General features: G+C 38.3%; 1 protein-coding gene across 2 annotated transcripts in view; it reads right to left on the bottom strand.

Moving 5' to 3' along the window:
- The window catches only part of gli1 (GLI family zinc finger 1), a 35,540-nt gene extending 21,213 nt beyond the window's left edge, over window positions 1–14,327 (bottom strand). For both annotated transcript variants that reach the window (XM_079460025.1, XM_079460026.1), the window contains exon 1: window positions 14,161–14,327. The gene's annotated coding sequence lies outside the window, so the exon portion shown is untranslated. The remainder of the gene's footprint in view (window positions 1–14,160) is intronic.
- Between the last annotated feature and the right edge of the window lie 3,166 nt (window positions 14,328–17,493).

Genomic DNA, 17,493 nt, shown 5'->3' with positions numbered 1-17,493 from the left:
AGAAACAACCAGGGATCATTTAGACGCAACGATTGGGTTTGTCCATATTTTACTCCACCACGGGTTAAAAACAGCATATTGTAGTGTTTTTTTTTAACAATGGCTGAGTAAAATATGGGCAAACCCCATTGCTGGTTAAAATGAACCAAGAAGAAAAACCCACATTTGACCAAACCATGGGTTTCAAAACTACCCAGAATACATTTCACACAGATACATTCCATATCGTATCAGCACTTGGGGTTCCCCAAAGCTCACCCCCAAAATACTCTTTAGTAAATGAAGGTGTGGAGTGCGGGCGGTGGTGGTCCAGGTGTATACGCATGTGCCTGTTGAGTAGATTGGTAAGTGTTACGGTGGGCGGGTTTGATGCGGTGGGTCATTAGTAGGTCTTTGACCCCGACTACAGGTCTGATCCTGAGCACATTCACATTAATGCAGGAGATCATGAGTCCCAGCAGGACCTTCGGGACGATAACAATAGACCTCCTCCAGAGCCCAACACTTAATAGCAGTGTTCCCATTTCACACGTCATTTCAAAGCCCTCTCCTCCCCCCAATCCTCCACTGTCTGTCCTCAGGCCTGTCTATCTCTCTGTCTGCAGAACCCTGTCATTGTGTATTGGGTAACAAACAGACGCAACACAGCCACTGTAACCGCTTCCTCCTCACACCAGGAGTGTGCGACCGTGTGTATGGTCAGCGCTAAATGAGTCATTAGCATGTGAAGGTAAAACAGAAGGCCTGGTAATGACGGCTTTATAGTGACGAAGTGAAAGTGTGGGAAGATTCCCATACGAGTACACGCAGCAACAAAATCAACTCACCTGCTTTCTGAAAGAAAAAAGTTCCCAAGGACAAGACGTTTTTCAACAGTTGTGTCCTGTCTCGATCCACCTGGAGGACGGAAAGTACAGCGCAACCTCAGGGCTCTGCGGTCTTTCTCAAGCCAGATGGGATGCAGTGAGCTCTATTAAACCTGTGTTCTGAAAACTGGCACACTGAGGAGATGTACAAGGACAGTCTTGAGTCAACTGAAAACTGACGTCCATTAGAGACCAAGATCCAACTGGTAAAGCACCGTTCCAGGATTATAACAAAAACTGCATTTGTGGCTCAAGTTTAAAAAGAGGAATGTAACATTTTTGTTAAATAAATAATAATGTGCAGTTGGTACCTTGAACCTTTACAACTATACAAATGGTTTCTTTTTGACCAGGCCCTTAAAATGAGTTGGTGTAACCAAACGCACATTAAACAAATATTTAAGATGTTATCGCAAAATGCACAACAAAAATGTTCAAAGTCTAGACGACAACAGCAGAAGATATCCAACCAGAAAAATCTCTGAACCCTGAAGCCAATTGGGACATTAGCATTTTAACAGGCGGACTAGTGGCTTGTCTAAGCCTGTCTTAGCAAGCCACGCACACACACAGACACACATCTCCGGGCCGCTGACTGGTTGCTAGACAATGTGGCTGGTTATGTGGATTGTGTAAAGACTCTTGGATGCGTGTAAAGCTGAAGAGCTCAGAGTTGGACGGTCGTCTCTCTGGACTCTTCAAGTCTCACTTCACACTGTTAGATACGTCTCACTGTTTACAGACAGACACGACTGTGAATTCAACATCCATCAGATCTGTCTTAAAACCCTCTTCAACTGGAGGGTGAAGACAACTATCTAGTTGATTTGTCTTTGTTTGTGCGTGTATGGGAGATATGTAATAGAAGTCTAAAAGTCTGAAATTTTTTTTGGAAGCATATTATTCGGAGCGAACCCCCAAAAATGTCTCTGCCTATCTGCACCGAAAGGCAATATAAATAATATAAGAAATATTGCACAAATATTAAATACGTTGTTACAGCAAAACTGTTCTAAAACTACTTTAAAACCCTCAGATGCCCAGTGTGGTCTTAGACCTCTGAACTGTATGTGGACTGGATCTGTGCCCGAAGTCTCATGGACTTGTGTGTTTGTGTGTGTGACAACGCGGTGAACCACACGGCTCAGAGGTTTCACAAACACTCCGTCCCTAGCTTGAGGGATTCCCAACCAAAGATGGACAAACAACAATAATTACCAGTAGTTAACCGTGATTTAAACATCGCTATAATATATAAATGGTCATCAAACAAGATCTCAAAGTCTCAGTTGAATCTCTTTGACACAGAAAAGATCACATGAAGAACAAATGAAGAGAAATTTGCTTTTCCAAAGACATACATGTATATATTGAAGAGTAAATATTTTGTGATTTTTAAGGTCCTATTTTGGTTTATGGAGTGTCCAACAACAATTTAACATACATACAAGGTATTTCCATTATTTAATAATAATAATAGTTATTATTACCTTACTTCTAGACTAAATCTCAAATGATTCGTTCGCGATTAATCTGTTCTTTCTGTCAGCCTACTCTGATAGGTCAGATGGTCTAGTCTGCTGTGATTGGTCTACCGCATACAGCGTCGCAAATGGAACGTAGGCGGGCACAACACGCAGTGACGCAAATCTGACACGGGACTGAAATTACAACGCCAGACAACTCGTTCGCGTGTTTCATAGTCGACTCCCTCTTTTCCCAAGCAAATAACTTTTATTCATTCACTTTCGGCTTTACAACTTGGTAGACTTCTTACGTTCACACACAGCAACATTACACACCGCATGACATTTCATTGTAATAGTTTTAAGAGATTTAATACTCTTTAAATCTCAGACCCCAAAAACTGCAAAAAAAAATCGGAGACCAAAAAATCTCAATAATTGTTCATTAAATTCTTCAATGACCATTGACCTGAGCTGTGCAATCTGCATTGATTTTATAGCACTAAACTCCGTTTTTACATGTAATATAAAGTCAGTTCAACAAAACGTTACTGAGAATTTTCTGAAAATGAGAAATCCTTGAGCAAACAATCTTCCTTTGGGAAAGAATTAAGTGAGGGTTTTATTATACAAAGAAAAGTATTTTAGGAAACAAACACTAGACATGACAAACTAGTTGTGTTTATAGCTCATTATGTTTGTCAACAAGATGCTATACTCCTGGTTTTTATTACGGTTTGGCCCAAACCTACCGATGAATTTGCGTCTCTGTTGACTGTGTTTCTTTAAACCCAGATCTGCTACACACACAGCCACATTCTTAAAAATCCTGATTGCTTTTTACCTTATGAACAAAATCACTGGCGTGCTATTCGTAAAAAGTAAGCAAACAGATGCGGTAAGCAAACATTTTGTAACGTTACTTTCTAATACTGCCAAGTATAAAATCTTGCTTACATAGTGAGGGAATGCAGGTGAGTGGCCAAAGACAACCAGCATTTAGACCTTCATATGAGAGGAATAATCCAACAGAAAATTCATAATTTACTCACTCACGTGCCATCACACGTCAAAGATTCTTTTAAATACATTATCCATATCCTGACGTTCATATGTAGTTCTCAACTTGTTGAATCTTCAAAAAGCACAAACATCGATAATTTAAGTCATTCAAATAGTTTATAAATCTGTATTCTGAAGAGCAACGATACGTTTAAGAAATTGAATCATATTTTCAGTTTGCTTAGAAAAAATTAAACTAAAACAAACCAGGAATAGTGCTTTATTACTGCTGAATAAGATATCTAACCTATATCATTTCACTTCAGAAGACATTAAATGGGAAGGTTACCCAAAAATCAACTTTGTGTGATTTTTTTTACTCCCCCACATGATGGTTAACCATGTTTAGCGAACCGAATTGGTCCACCTTCGCATAGTGGCTTAGTTGAATTCTCTTGAAGCAACGAGAATGCTTTATGTACGAAAAACAAACCAAAATACCAACTTTAATGGATGTATTCTCCTCTGTCTTGTCAGTGTTTGGTGAGCATTCAAGAGAGCACTTAAAAGGTCTTGTGAACGCGTGACATGATGTCTTTAGTACTTTTCTGCACCTCGGAAAAAACTGACACCATGATGTCTATGAGGAGGCCTGGATATCTCTCAGATGTCACACAAATATCTTCATTTGTGCTGCGAAGATGCCGGAGGTTCTCTAAACATGTTTAACGTCGAGAGGGTGAGTACAAAAATCACACCAATTAGATTTTTCTTCCCCTTTAAGTTGGGACCAATACGTGGACATAAAGTGACACATTTTATGGAATAAAAAAATCCCTGTTTTATATTTAACTAACGAAGGAAAAGTATATGTCATTAAAATCAATAAACCATTTAAATCCATGCAGTGCAATGCAAAGGTCATACTGTTGCAACATAAGAACATTTAACTGCAAATGTTATTAAAGTCATACGACAAATGTTCACAAAATAAATTACAATTATTATTTAGAATAATATAGGTATAGCTAATGTAATTCTTTAATCTAACTGTGAGGAACTTTGCATGGATGAGGAATGCGACTGGTGTGTGGTCGCAGGTGTGAATGTTTGAGATATTTCACTACGGCTTTGTGACTCATCCAATCAGATTGAAAATAAGCAATTATTTGAAGTATTTGATCGTTTCACATTCAAAACCCTATTTTAGAGTCCCAGGAGCACAGGTGTAAATCTCTGTGTCAGCTGTCCAGCTGACGGGGCAGAACATGTCAATGACTGCAGGTGTATCAACAGGGAAACCCTGAACACACAGACACACACACACGCAGCTGCTTATCTGAGAAATGAACAATGGGTGAGCCGGGAAAGCCATCATCCTTTAGGAAAAGGTTCTCGCCTACAGGTGCCAGAGAAGATCTCATCATAAATCTCTCAAATTAAACCAAAACATTGGATTTATTGGAGAAGAAGAAAAAATTCAATCACTCGATTTCCTCTTTTTGTTGTATATTTAAGTCTCATTTATAAATGACGTGCGGACGACAACATCATGGCCTTATTTGCTCAGGTGTGTACACACATCACAGCATTCCAATGAGCCAAACCTGAGACAACCTACAAACAGATCCGTTCTCAGTTGTGTTTAAGGTAAGTTCAATTTCATGAAGAGAATGGAGGTGTAAAATGAATTAAGGTTGAAGAGGGAAACAATCTGGATTTGTGTACATTTGATGAGAAATTAGTTTACATTGAGATCTTCGATAATATTGACTTTTGATACAGACGTGACAAATCTGAGTTCAGTTTCACACATTGTCGACATCTCTTCTGAAACTCTAATGAAGACAATTATGAGATTTCTGATTTTACAAGAAGAACTATCTGAGGCAAGTTTCCAAAAGACTTACTAAATGAGCACCAACCGCTGTTCCTGGATCAGTGTCTAACTAGCACATTGCCATTTCAAATACAACACTAGAAATGAATCTTGCCTGCGGTCAATCTTGTTCTGGAGCTGTCATTAGGATGAAACAACTTTCTTCTATCTTCTTTCATGCTCCATCTCTCTCTTCCTCTGTTTATGTTGTCCTGTTCCACACCTCTGATGGCAGGTGACTTCCTCACATGAAAACTTGAACTGGGGGTTCGGCTGTCAGGGGAGTAATTCACCGTGAGGGGAGGGGCTTGAGGGCCGTGTGTTTACATGCATGTGCGAATGTGTTGAGATTGAAAAAAACATCAGTTCGGTAGCTGAATCAACAACAGCTGCTGGGATGATGATCCGCTGGAGTACCTGACACTACACCATTGCTTGTCCTGAAGCAGAGCCACGGTCTGTCCCGCCGACAAACAATGCAGCTGTCCCAACACTTGAAAAGCGACGAAGAAAAAGTGAGAGATCAACCGAACTTTTCTTTTACTCAAGTCATAGTTCAAAGATGACATTTAGATGCAATCCACTCGCTTACTCTAGTTACCTATAAAATAATTCATGTTGAAGTGTGTCATTTATATCTTATCGTATAATAGGGTTAATAAAAAATAGGGCTGTGCGATATTGAGAAATTTTTTTATATGCGATAGCATGCTAAATAATATGAAATACATTTTTCTAAAATCATTTAAATTTAAATAAAATACATTAAAGATATAATATAACCAACATATATTTCACATTATTTCAACTTCTGAAAGTGAACAGCCATGCATTAAACAAATTTACCATTTTGTAAACAAACAAAAATAAATAAACAAATTTCGCTTTGCGACGGCGATTGTTGATTGACTTGCGTCAGAGCACGCGGATGCTATCATGTACATCCCAACTAACTTCCACACGTGCCCAATAGATACTACACTATCCGCATCGACCTAAACCTTTGACCATACATAACTTTTCGAAGAATTAAATATTCAACAATAAACAAAAAATTCAACAATAAGGAACCTTTAATGTTACCTGAACAACTTAAAAAGCTATATTTATCTGTTTAAAGGCACAATTTGAAACGTTCCCTCTCTATGGCCATCTCTGTTGAAATGCAAAATTGCAGCTAACTCTACATACTTTACGAGTGAAGGGAGGTGATGTCAATGTAACTAACAAAACTTTGTACGTTGTGCTAACATGCCCATTAAGTGATGGAAATTGTTAGTGGAGTTCTTTAAACATTCAGAAACATTTTGTAACACCTTCCAAAATGAGATAACATTGTTTTTAAAAAATTTCAAAAATCATGTGTTTTATTATGTAAATATGTTTTTATTGTGTTAGTTAGCTGAAATTTTACTTTAATACAAACTAACTGCAGTTTGATTCATATTAATTGGAATTCTGGAATTCTCGTAATATCTCAACTTTAAATCGTGATTAACCGCTTATAGTTGTCAATCTGGACAATATATTGATACAAGTTTTAACTGTTTTCTTTATGTACTTTATTAATAACAGAGTTTTGTTTATTTTTTATCAAAATGTTAATGATTGCATACCACATCAGAAGAAGATGTAAACCAGGCTGGTCCAATGCTGGTCCGTTTCTTTAGCACGACACAAACTATTGAACAAAATACAACCAGCTGAACTTTTAAAAAACGTATTTAAAAGATTTAACTATCAATGTAAGATAAAACATTTTTTTAAAGAAACCGGACGTGCTTCTGAACCAGCGTTTTTTAATTTTGCCAAGTGGTCTATAAGCTATTCAATTGATGTAATTTGCTGTTAATAGTACAGAACACACTTTTCGTACATTCTTAAACACAAAATGATGCAATAAAGCAAAGCTACTCTAAGAGAAATACATTTTAAGACATTGGTTTAGCATTACCTAAGAAGCGCTGAGTATTAGAGCTACAGTGACCCGGTGACTCCAGCGTCTGACACTCACATGAGGCCGTGCGGGGAGTGATCATGTAATAAATGAACGTAATTATTATAATACTGCAGAGGAACCATGTGTCTCAATGAGAAACAGATGCAGACGGGACACAGGGAAAGGTCAGCGACACACACAGGCGTCTGTAAATAATAAAGTGGCCAGGCTTACGAGCTCACAGGCACGACTATTACCATAAAAACCTCACGCAGCATTAGTGGCCACACAGCTGACTCGTGTACGTCACACTTTAGAGAAAGAACACTATGATGCATTGCATACTAAAGGTTTAAAAAAGTGAAGGAGACTAATTCGGAACAACTACAATATTACTATAGGTTTAAATAATAATACCATTTCTAAGCACTTTTTGAAGGTGTTAGTTTAATAACTTTAACAATTTTTAGGCTAGTGAAGACCATAAGAGCATGTGTAAACAAAAGCATGCTAACAACGGGAATTATGGGTAAAGGTTGACACAAATACAGTCATTAAACTTTGACATTTGTTTGAATTCAAACATACAGTCAGAAATGTCATTCTAGTGAGATAATTCCAGGTTAAATGGGTCTATCATCACATCTCCTGCACGCTGTACACACCGCATTTGATGCACAGAGATCCTGCTGGAATTACTGAGGATATGCGGGCCATGAAACTTCAGCTTGTTCGGGGGGTTTTGTAAAACAAACAGCAAGCTGGCACGAAAAACGTTCTGAGCGGAACGGACCTTATCAGATCTGCCTTTCAACTGGAAACAAGATGTAGAAACAAACTTTCTAAACAACACGCAAAATTCTCTCTCTTGTCCGTTCGACTTCTGGATATATGATATACAATATGTCTTACTGTCTCTATTGGAAGATTTAGTCCACATACTGAATTTTTAATGTCTTTTTTACAATCTTAAAAAGTGCAAATAATCTAGTCTCTCATGTATAATAACTACTCCAGGAATAGAAAAATGCTGCTCGAATCGCGTTAGATGAGTTCAAATAGCATTATCCATTTTCTGTAACAGCATTGATAAATAAGCAAGTTGAAGTGATTTCAGTGAAAAAAGCACAGAAAAAGTCATTGTTATCATTACAAAGACGTCTGTCACAGGAACACACGCACAGTTTAGACTCATCCTCTCTGGATTTAAATCTTAACAAACACATTTAACTCAATGCATTAGATTTAATTCTGCATGACAACAGAAGACATGAGAGAAGACACGAAATGAATCTAAGAGACAAATAAAAAAGAATTCCCATTGGAGGAATGGGAAACAAACTTAAGCTAAACAAACATTCACTAAGCAAACACATTTATTCAGACAATCTGAAATGTAACTTTCTAGGTGAATGAGGCGAGTTTTTCAACATTTTGCTAAATGCTAGTAAGAGGACGAGAATGAGCGGAAGAGGGAATCGACAAAATTAAACAGAAAGAAAGAAAGATTTTGGGCAGCAGTGTGCAACAGCAGGAAAGCAGATCTCAGTTTCTCCGTCTCTGATAGGTCGATTCGGCCGACTGCAGCCCACCCAAGAAGCTGCAGCAGCCCATGGGCATAAATCTGACTCACAGCGCATTTCAAACAATCTGCAGCGCTCTCTCTCTCCGTCAGTCTACCTCTCTCGCCCTGCCCAGTCTCTCAGCGTGCCCACGGCTCATAAAACAAAACTCCTCTCAGCTCTTGCCAACCATATTATTTCTGTAAAGAGCTAATTGGGTTAGCTTTGAGACACAGTGAGTGAAGGGCACACGTGTGTTGCGTGTGTGCATGTACATGTGAACGGAGGCATGCAGAAATGTGTGCTTGTGTTCTCTTAGCATCTTATAGCATCGGATCTAATGGCATGTGAGGTTACGGCAAACTTACATAACTTCTGGGGCCACTTTGAGAATCGCATGGAAGCATGTTTACCTGCGTGTGTGCGTGTTTGTGCTTGCGTGTGCGCGTATGTTTGTGCATAACGGTGGCCGTCTGCCAGTGTCTAGATAATAATCTGCGTTCCGGTGGAAGAACTGATGAAAACCCATCTCAGTCCTTCTACATCGGGTTTTACTTTATACTGACAATTCAAACGCAGATCAACTTAATAAACGTTACCGGGTCTCGTTCACATGATCCTCCCGCCACCATCTACTTTACTTAACTCGCATTTACAGCAATTATACGAAACATCTTTTGACAATGTTGCTTTGTTGCTTCCAATTTGTCAAACGACAAAAAAATGCGTGCAAAAGCCACAGAAGGAAACATCAAAGACGCATGATTACAATGATGTGAGCGCAAAACTCCTCCGTCTCCATGACAACAGAGTGAATAATAAACACCGCCCCCTCACGGCTCACGGCGCTGTGGACACCGGTGAGTCATCACCAAACACACACGCAGGATGAAATGCAGAAAACGCATGTTTTAAATGCACAAGCCCAAATAAACTCTTTAATATCTCGATTGTTTCTCATAGACATAAATGAGATAAGTGAGATATGAAAAAAATATTTCCAATCCAATAATTGCCATTGACTTAGATTATTGAAACTTTCTAAACTAAATGATGTTATTTCTTTAGCACATTCAGCAACATTCAGTGCCGGCAGAAGTCAGACAACAAAAGCGTGACGTCAAGAGGGATTAAAGTGAAGGAGGGAAATAAAAGAGTGGAAAAACAGGCCTGTGCGAACGAGACAGATCAACGATCTCTCGCTGCAGCATCTGTATGAAACTCTCACGATCTTCATCCTCATCGTGGACAATGACTGTTTGTGAGACTCAATTGTCCGGCGGTTTTGTAACATAATGCAACCTCTAATTTGAGGGCTACACAACGATCAAAGATGAGATCTCATCTTTCACAGAACGAGAAAGAACGTCCTTATATAAACCAGCGAAGAAACAAACAGATGGAATTAACTTGAACACAGAGGTCGGCCTGTAGAGGCGGTTGTTTCTTACTATTGGTTCATTGAAAAAGTCTCCCTTTAGCTCAATTGGGTTTGACCCTAGGAAACACACGCTGATAAAAGAAAATTATACATTAAATGCACTGCAAGCAGTGTTGAATAAAAGCCAATTCCTTAAAGTCCCTGTGAAATAACAAAATCACAATGCCTATTTTTTTATGAAATTTAAAGCATTTATTGTAAATAGTTTATAAATGTATGTCATTCTCTTTTTGAAGTTTGTGTCCCCTCATAATCTTTAGTTAAAATATGAATATGCACTTCCTTCCTGTAATGACTATCCATCACAAATGCGGCTTCAAAGGGGCATCCGTTAACTCTTCCCATTCAACTGTCAGTCTGCTGTAAAAGATCGATTCATCGTTTTTTTTAAATGTGGTCGATTCAATATCGATTTTCAAAAGCCGTGAATAGATATCGTTTCTTTCATAGTTCTGCAAGCACTGAACAATCCTTAACGTGAATGTTATTGCTTGTACTATCCACTAGATGCCCCTTTTCTTTTTACAAAGGGTAGATGTTAAAACATGGAGCGTATTGTTCATTCATTGCTGAATTAACACGGCGGCTAATTTTGTAAAATGTTGTTTCTTACATGAAAAATAACCTGACCCTATTTGATCAAGGTATGTGACTGATCTGTTTCAATATACCCACGTGTGCCCAAAAATACAGCTGTTAAGATTGTGGTTCTTCATTTCTTTTTTAATTCACCATTGTAATCTGATGTTTACTGATCTTTTTTAAGAAATATCTATAGGATTTGTATTAATCTATATTCATTGACTCGAATCGAGTCAAATCGAGAGCTTGTGAATCAGAATCTAATCGGAATATCAGAATCGATGCCCAGCCCTAGTCTGCTGCCATTTCCATTTAGAAAATGCAACGGCTGCTTTTATACATCAAATCGCAGAGAAAGACGAAAGTCAAACCCACTATTTTAACTTTAGAAATTCCATTTCACTCTGAAATGTGTCAAAATGCAGAAGTAAAATGGATCCCAACTTCCGGTTCACTGGGACTTTAAGATTAAGAATAACTAAATAAGAGGTGAGCAACGTTTCCTAAAGTTGGTCATAAGATGCATAATACGCATGCTAATAAGCAACTAGTTAATAGAGAGAATCGATCCCTATACTAACGTGTTACCGGAAACCTGAAAAAAAGTCTAAATTAATATCAATGTTGCCTATAGGACAAACAACTAAACTGATATATTAACACGATCTTGTTTCATTAAACATGCATACACATTGCTTTGCATCAGTAAAACAAGTCAAAATGGTTTCAAAGTTAGTTGTTCATATGACATTTACATTAACTATTAAAAACAAATGTATAGTACAATGTAATGTAAGTCGCTTTGGATAAATGCGTCTGCAAATTGCATAAATGTAAATGTAGATATCAATTTGGCCAACGCTTTTATCCAAAGTGACTTACGGTTCATTCAAGCCATAAATATGCATATTCCTTGTGAATCGAACCGACAACCTTTGACCACCTGATGCAATGCTTTACCAATAAGGCTACAGAAACACAAATAGCATACAACGTGAAAGAAAGAAAGAAAGAAAGAAAGAAAGAAAGAAAGAGAAAGAAAGAAAGAAAGAAAGAGAAGAAAGAACACATGCGCTGTACAAGCTGAGTCGAGTAAAGCCACAGAGAAGATGTTCAGCATCACTTCTGAGTTTTGTTCCGTCTTATCCCATATGAAAGAAAAAAGGATAGAAAGTAGAACAGAGGAAAAGCTCAGGGGCATAAAAGAAAGGGAAAAGGGGGTTAGTAAGTTTCTGCGCTCTCCGGTTGGGTATCTGAGCTCGGCCCTGGACGCTCACTGGATAGACAGCTGCTATTAAAAGTTGATTGTTTCAGGTTCACAGAGTGTGAAAGGGTGTGATTGGGGTCTACGATCCCCATGAGGGTGGTCTCCATGCTGGAGAGGGGGGCGAAGGGGGGAGGTAAAGAAAGTGTCACGTGACACGAGCGTCTAGCTGCGCAGCCAGAAAAGGAATCTGGCGGAAAACAGACCACTTGTTGCCGCCTGCCTCGGTGAGCTTTAGGAACGTCTCTCTCAGATTTGCGGCATAAAAGACGCCACCCACAAACACACACACATTTCAACCTACAACCAATTCAATCCATTTGCTTCAAAACACCTCAAAGTTCACATCAAACGTCAAAATATGATTCAAATATTAGTACAAGCCGTCACTTCGCATGTTAACAAAAGCTGATGTTTATTCATAATCTCTCCTGCGAGAAAATTTCAATCGGTTTGAAAGATCTTGAGGAGGATCTGCAGATGTGTGTGTGTTTGTATGCTAACAGAATCCTTTTGCCACTAATGCAAGTCCATCAAACACTAATGAGTTCAGGGGCGAGAGGAAGAAACCCTGCTGAGTCTTTCTCACCTCACCAAAAGATACCACATCAACCCCGAGTGCGTGAAAGTTTGATCTGAACCCACATTCACCTGCACTGAAGAAAAAACAGCTTCCAAATTCCTCTATACAGCCAAAACAATATCATTCTCATTAGTTACCCGATGAAATACTATAAAACGCATGTTCATATCACATGATCAACCTTTAAGTTATTTTGAAATTGTGCTGGACTGAAAAGCGAGTCTTCATGACGCAGAGACATCAACGCCTCATTATTGATGTAATTACGCCGGCTCATGTGAGATTTTCACACGACATTCAGACAGATTTGTCAAGATTACATATCCTTCACTCCACACACTTGAAGATAACTCAAATCTGTCGAATACCAACCAACCCCCAAATGAAGACGAAAACGATCCCATTGCTGTTTATTAAATATAAGTGGACACACTTTGCAATAAGGTTATGCATTAGCTAACATAACAACAAGCAACATACTTTAACAGCATTTGTTAATGTTAGTTAATGCAAATGGACAATTCCAACAGTACATGCTTGGACGTGACATAAAAATGCTCGGAGAATTAATTTTTTACGGATATATTGAATCATCTGTATATATTTTACTAAACCCTTGCAGTCCAAATATAAAAAATGTCAGACAAATTTTCTATTTTAAAAAAAGGAAATAAACGTGTATATATATATGTAACAAATATGTATATATGTTATATATAAATAAGCTAGTTCATGCCAACAAATCAAATCGTAAAATGCCACAAAAATGATATAATTCAAATGAAAAAAACTATGGATCGAGTTTATCTTTAAAGGAGGAACTCATATAAAACAGTCAGATATTAAGAACACAATTGGTGTTTCAAATAGCTTGTGCATAGACACGTAGTCATTTGTAGGGACGAGCATCAGGTTCGACACATTTGGAAAAGTTATCGGCACTTCAACTATTTCGCCTCACAAGAACCAGCTGTTGAGATTCAGGAACACTGTGACCTCCACCAATACAGAACTAACGCAAAACCATCACATATGAAGACCTGTAAACGTTCACGATAAATAAAATGTATCGATCTAAACGTTTCACGCAAACTCCCACCTAACCTTTAAACGCTCTAAATGCAACGTCTGAGCGACCGAGACCACCGGGACGGACCACCATCATACAAACTTCACTGGCCTTTAAGACCCTTAAACGACAAGATTCAGCTCTTTAAAACGGCAAGATAACACAATTCATTAAACAGATGTTCATGCTAAACATAAAAAAGTCAAACGTCAAGACATTTGCGAGCTCAACGGCTTTAGTGTAAATGTTTCACGAGCTTTGCACAGATCTAATGAAGTTCTTTAGTGTTTCTATGTATGTGTGTTTAAACACTTCGTGTATACCATTACTCGAGTGTCTCTCCACGGAAGAGTGTGTAATAGACACACATGTTTGGATTGTTAATCAATGCGCAAACACTCCAGCACACTTACTAGGGAGCACTCAAGGTGCCCAAAGGTCTTATTCACACATCGCAACGTACTCTACAGTAAACCAACGCATTCGTGATAGAATGTTCAACGTTACCTTAAAACACGGGATTCCTCCTTCATCCGCTTGTGTGATGATCCCGAAATTTCCCTGGAAAACTTGCGCCGAGCTGAAAGCCGAGAGCGTCCCAATGGGGGTTCGAGAATTTCCAATAAAGCCCCTCTTTCTCCACACACACACACACACACACACACACACACACACACACACACTGATGCAGATAAGGGATCTAAACTCCAAGGCTCATTTTGCTGGGAATATTCTCCGCGCGCACGGCAACACGAACTCCGCAAAACTTCACAAAAGTTGAGTTTGAGAATCAGCGGCGGAGATCCATATTCGGTCCCCGGAGCCCGAAGTTACAGCGGCAGCGCGAGAATGTGAGACCACCCCCTCCCTCTCCTTCTCTCTCTCAGACTCCGTGGACCACCCCGAAACAGGAAGTTCACTTTTTGTTTTTCTTGAATAGAAAAATGAGAAAGCCCGACTGGACATCTCCAGCATTCTTGTAGCATTGGTAACTGCCACGATTACTTTATATCATATTTTGAATGAGAAATGTACACATAAAATGTAAAGGGCCTAATGGGAACTTATAGGCATATATACAAATTCAAGATGGAAAAAGAAGAAGAGAAAGACTGTAGCATTACTAAACCCCGTAATAACGATACTGTTGATGAGAAAAACAATGTTCATGATAAACTATAATACTGTCAAAATAGGCCAAGGAGGAAAAAGAGCAATAACTCCCACGATAAAAATAATTATTATTATTATAAAAACAACAATAATGCTACGTAATGTTGTGAATTCAAACACAATACGTATAAAAATAAAATATAAATCGTTTTCAGCATTGTGAGCGCTGTGTGTGGCTGCTGACGGAGCTCGAGCTCGGGTTCAAGCGCGGTAAGCCGCAAAACCAGGAGCGGAGCGCCAACAGCCGCAGGAGATGCACGGGCGTGTTGAAGAAAATATATAACAGACTCATTATATAATAGATTATTTAAAGTATTTTGTGTTCGTTTCGTATCAAAAAGCACATTTATTATTTCAGTTCCACAAGCGTAACTTTGGTTATAAACAATGATGATTAAACGGAATCACGTATGTCACGAATCGAAATCGAAGCAAATCAGATCAATAATTTTTTTCTTTATATGAAAGATATAAAGCATGCAAGAATGGTTGATCTAAAGAGGGCATTGACCATAGCTAAATACCTTGTTGAAAAAGGAAAACGTCTAGATGAGTCCTCGCAGTAAAAAACGGGAAAAATAGTTGATCTGACGTTATGTAACGATGGGGTACAACATCTAATCCAGGTCGTAGATCTGCTCAGTTCCCACATACTTGGGGTTCACCTGTACAGTAGATCTTTTCCCAAATGGTCCAAATTCAGTCCTTGACTTTAAAGTTTGCTGGGAGTTGATACCAAGTAGTATAGGTAATAATAAAAGTCCATGAAAGATGCCCACAGCGACATTTATAATGAATAAATACAGAACTGTTTTTGCAATGTATACCCACAAGAATTCGACCTTATTTATTATTGCTTAAAACAATATACAGATAATAACAGTCAACAACAGAACTAAAACAGATACAAATAAAAAAATCACAAAGGGGCGAATCATGTACACAAGCATTCGACCTTTTACGTTACCTGTTGTAATTTGACGTCACATCTTGTGTGGTTATTGGTTTTGGCTCACGTTATTTTAAGCCGAAATTATATATATATATATATATATATATAAAACATCCCTCCAGGTTTTTACAATTTATTTCCGAAGGAAAACACGTTTAATTATCTGCAATGGTTTTGTAATCGCAAATTTGCAGATGCACCTGACCGATGAAGCGTCACGCGGAAACATTCAAAATGGCGGCCGTTGTCACAATTTAATCAGTTTACTCATATTTCTGTTGAGTAATATACACGTTTACTTTTGTCAATTAGATAAGATTACTGTGTTATTGCAGAATTAACGTAAACATAAACAAAAAACACATTCTTCATGACCTAACCAGTGTTACCATAAAACATAACTTAAGCAAGAGGGAATGCCACGGTTCTCGTTATTACAGCGTGAATTGCATTTCTGCCGAGTGCTGATTCTGAAGGGATATCGCGCATGTTTGCAACAATATCAATTTTAACAAAAGTCATTATTAAACAAAAATATTTTTCTGTGCATGTAAGACACATGAACTCACGCAAACGCCGCCCTCCGTACGCATGCGCACATTGACGTATGGCCTTTATCTCAATGTCACGTGTAAGTATAATAAAGTGAAGATTTACACTGATGCTTTATAAATACAAACTAACAAATGTTTAACACATGAACACGTAAAGAGAAACAGAGAATATCATCTTGTTTAAGGAACAGTGACATGTGGGTAATAGTTATCACACATTCATTGTTTGGTTATGTTTGAAGTTGTTGTTTCTTTGACAGATTTTGTTAAATTCAGCTGCTCTTCAAACAGTGTGGTTGTCGTAGGTTATACTTCACTATTGGCTTTTATAATTATATAGTTTTATGGTTTGTGATTTACTCATTTAATAAATGAAATCCAATAGTTTCTACCAGCAGAACAATGTAAGTCGATTCAAACTTTACATTTTGGTGAAAAATCCCAAACTGGATGGTCCAAAACCTCAGATGACGTTGATGTGATAATCAGAAAATGTGAATATGTGTGACCTGCATGGGAAATTCACATCGCTCATTTCGTGTGAGTGGTCTGTGGTGTCCACACTCACAGATGTTGTCTCCATATGTCAATAGATTACTTCTCTCCAGGTTAAGCACACATTAAGGGAGTCAGTGACAGAGATTCACGTTTCAGTCCGATTCTGAATCTAGACGCTTTCTTCTCATTGAGTTATAAAGAATCTCAGGTCTGTGATCTGTGAGGCAGATCATTATTTTTGAGTGTAATGCTCATGCAAAAAGATTGAGGACTTTAAAAGTTAAACGCAAAGAAAAGTTTAATGTTATCAAATATTTGCCATTGACAGGACAACTCATTACAGAGGGTCAGGTCTCCCTGCTTCTCTTCAAGCACAGATGTTGATAAACATGCATTATCAGGTTTCGTCCATGCCCACCAGAACAATAATATATAATGTAATATGATAACTCTGTATGGATATATGTAGTGTATTGGGTCTCACCACTTTTCATTTCGAGCTCTTTAGGGTAAACACATGTAACAGAAGTGCCATAAGAGGCTTTTTCCAGAATGCATCTGTCTGCTAGGGGTTACTTAGATCTCTGGTGGGGTGCAAATCAGGTAAAGACAATTTTAAAGCACCTGAGCTCACTTCTGTCAATGGAGCTTGGCCATTCACAA

The sequence above is a fragment of the Barbatula barbatula genome (genome assembly GCF_947034865.1).
Source record: "Barbatula barbatula genome assembly, chromosome: 7".
Lineage (NCBI taxonomy): Eukaryota > Metazoa > Chordata > Actinopteri > Cypriniformes > Nemacheilidae > Barbatula > Barbatula barbatula.
Note: the sequence above shows the minus strand (reverse complement) of the source record. Positions and strands in the feature narration are given on the sequence as shown.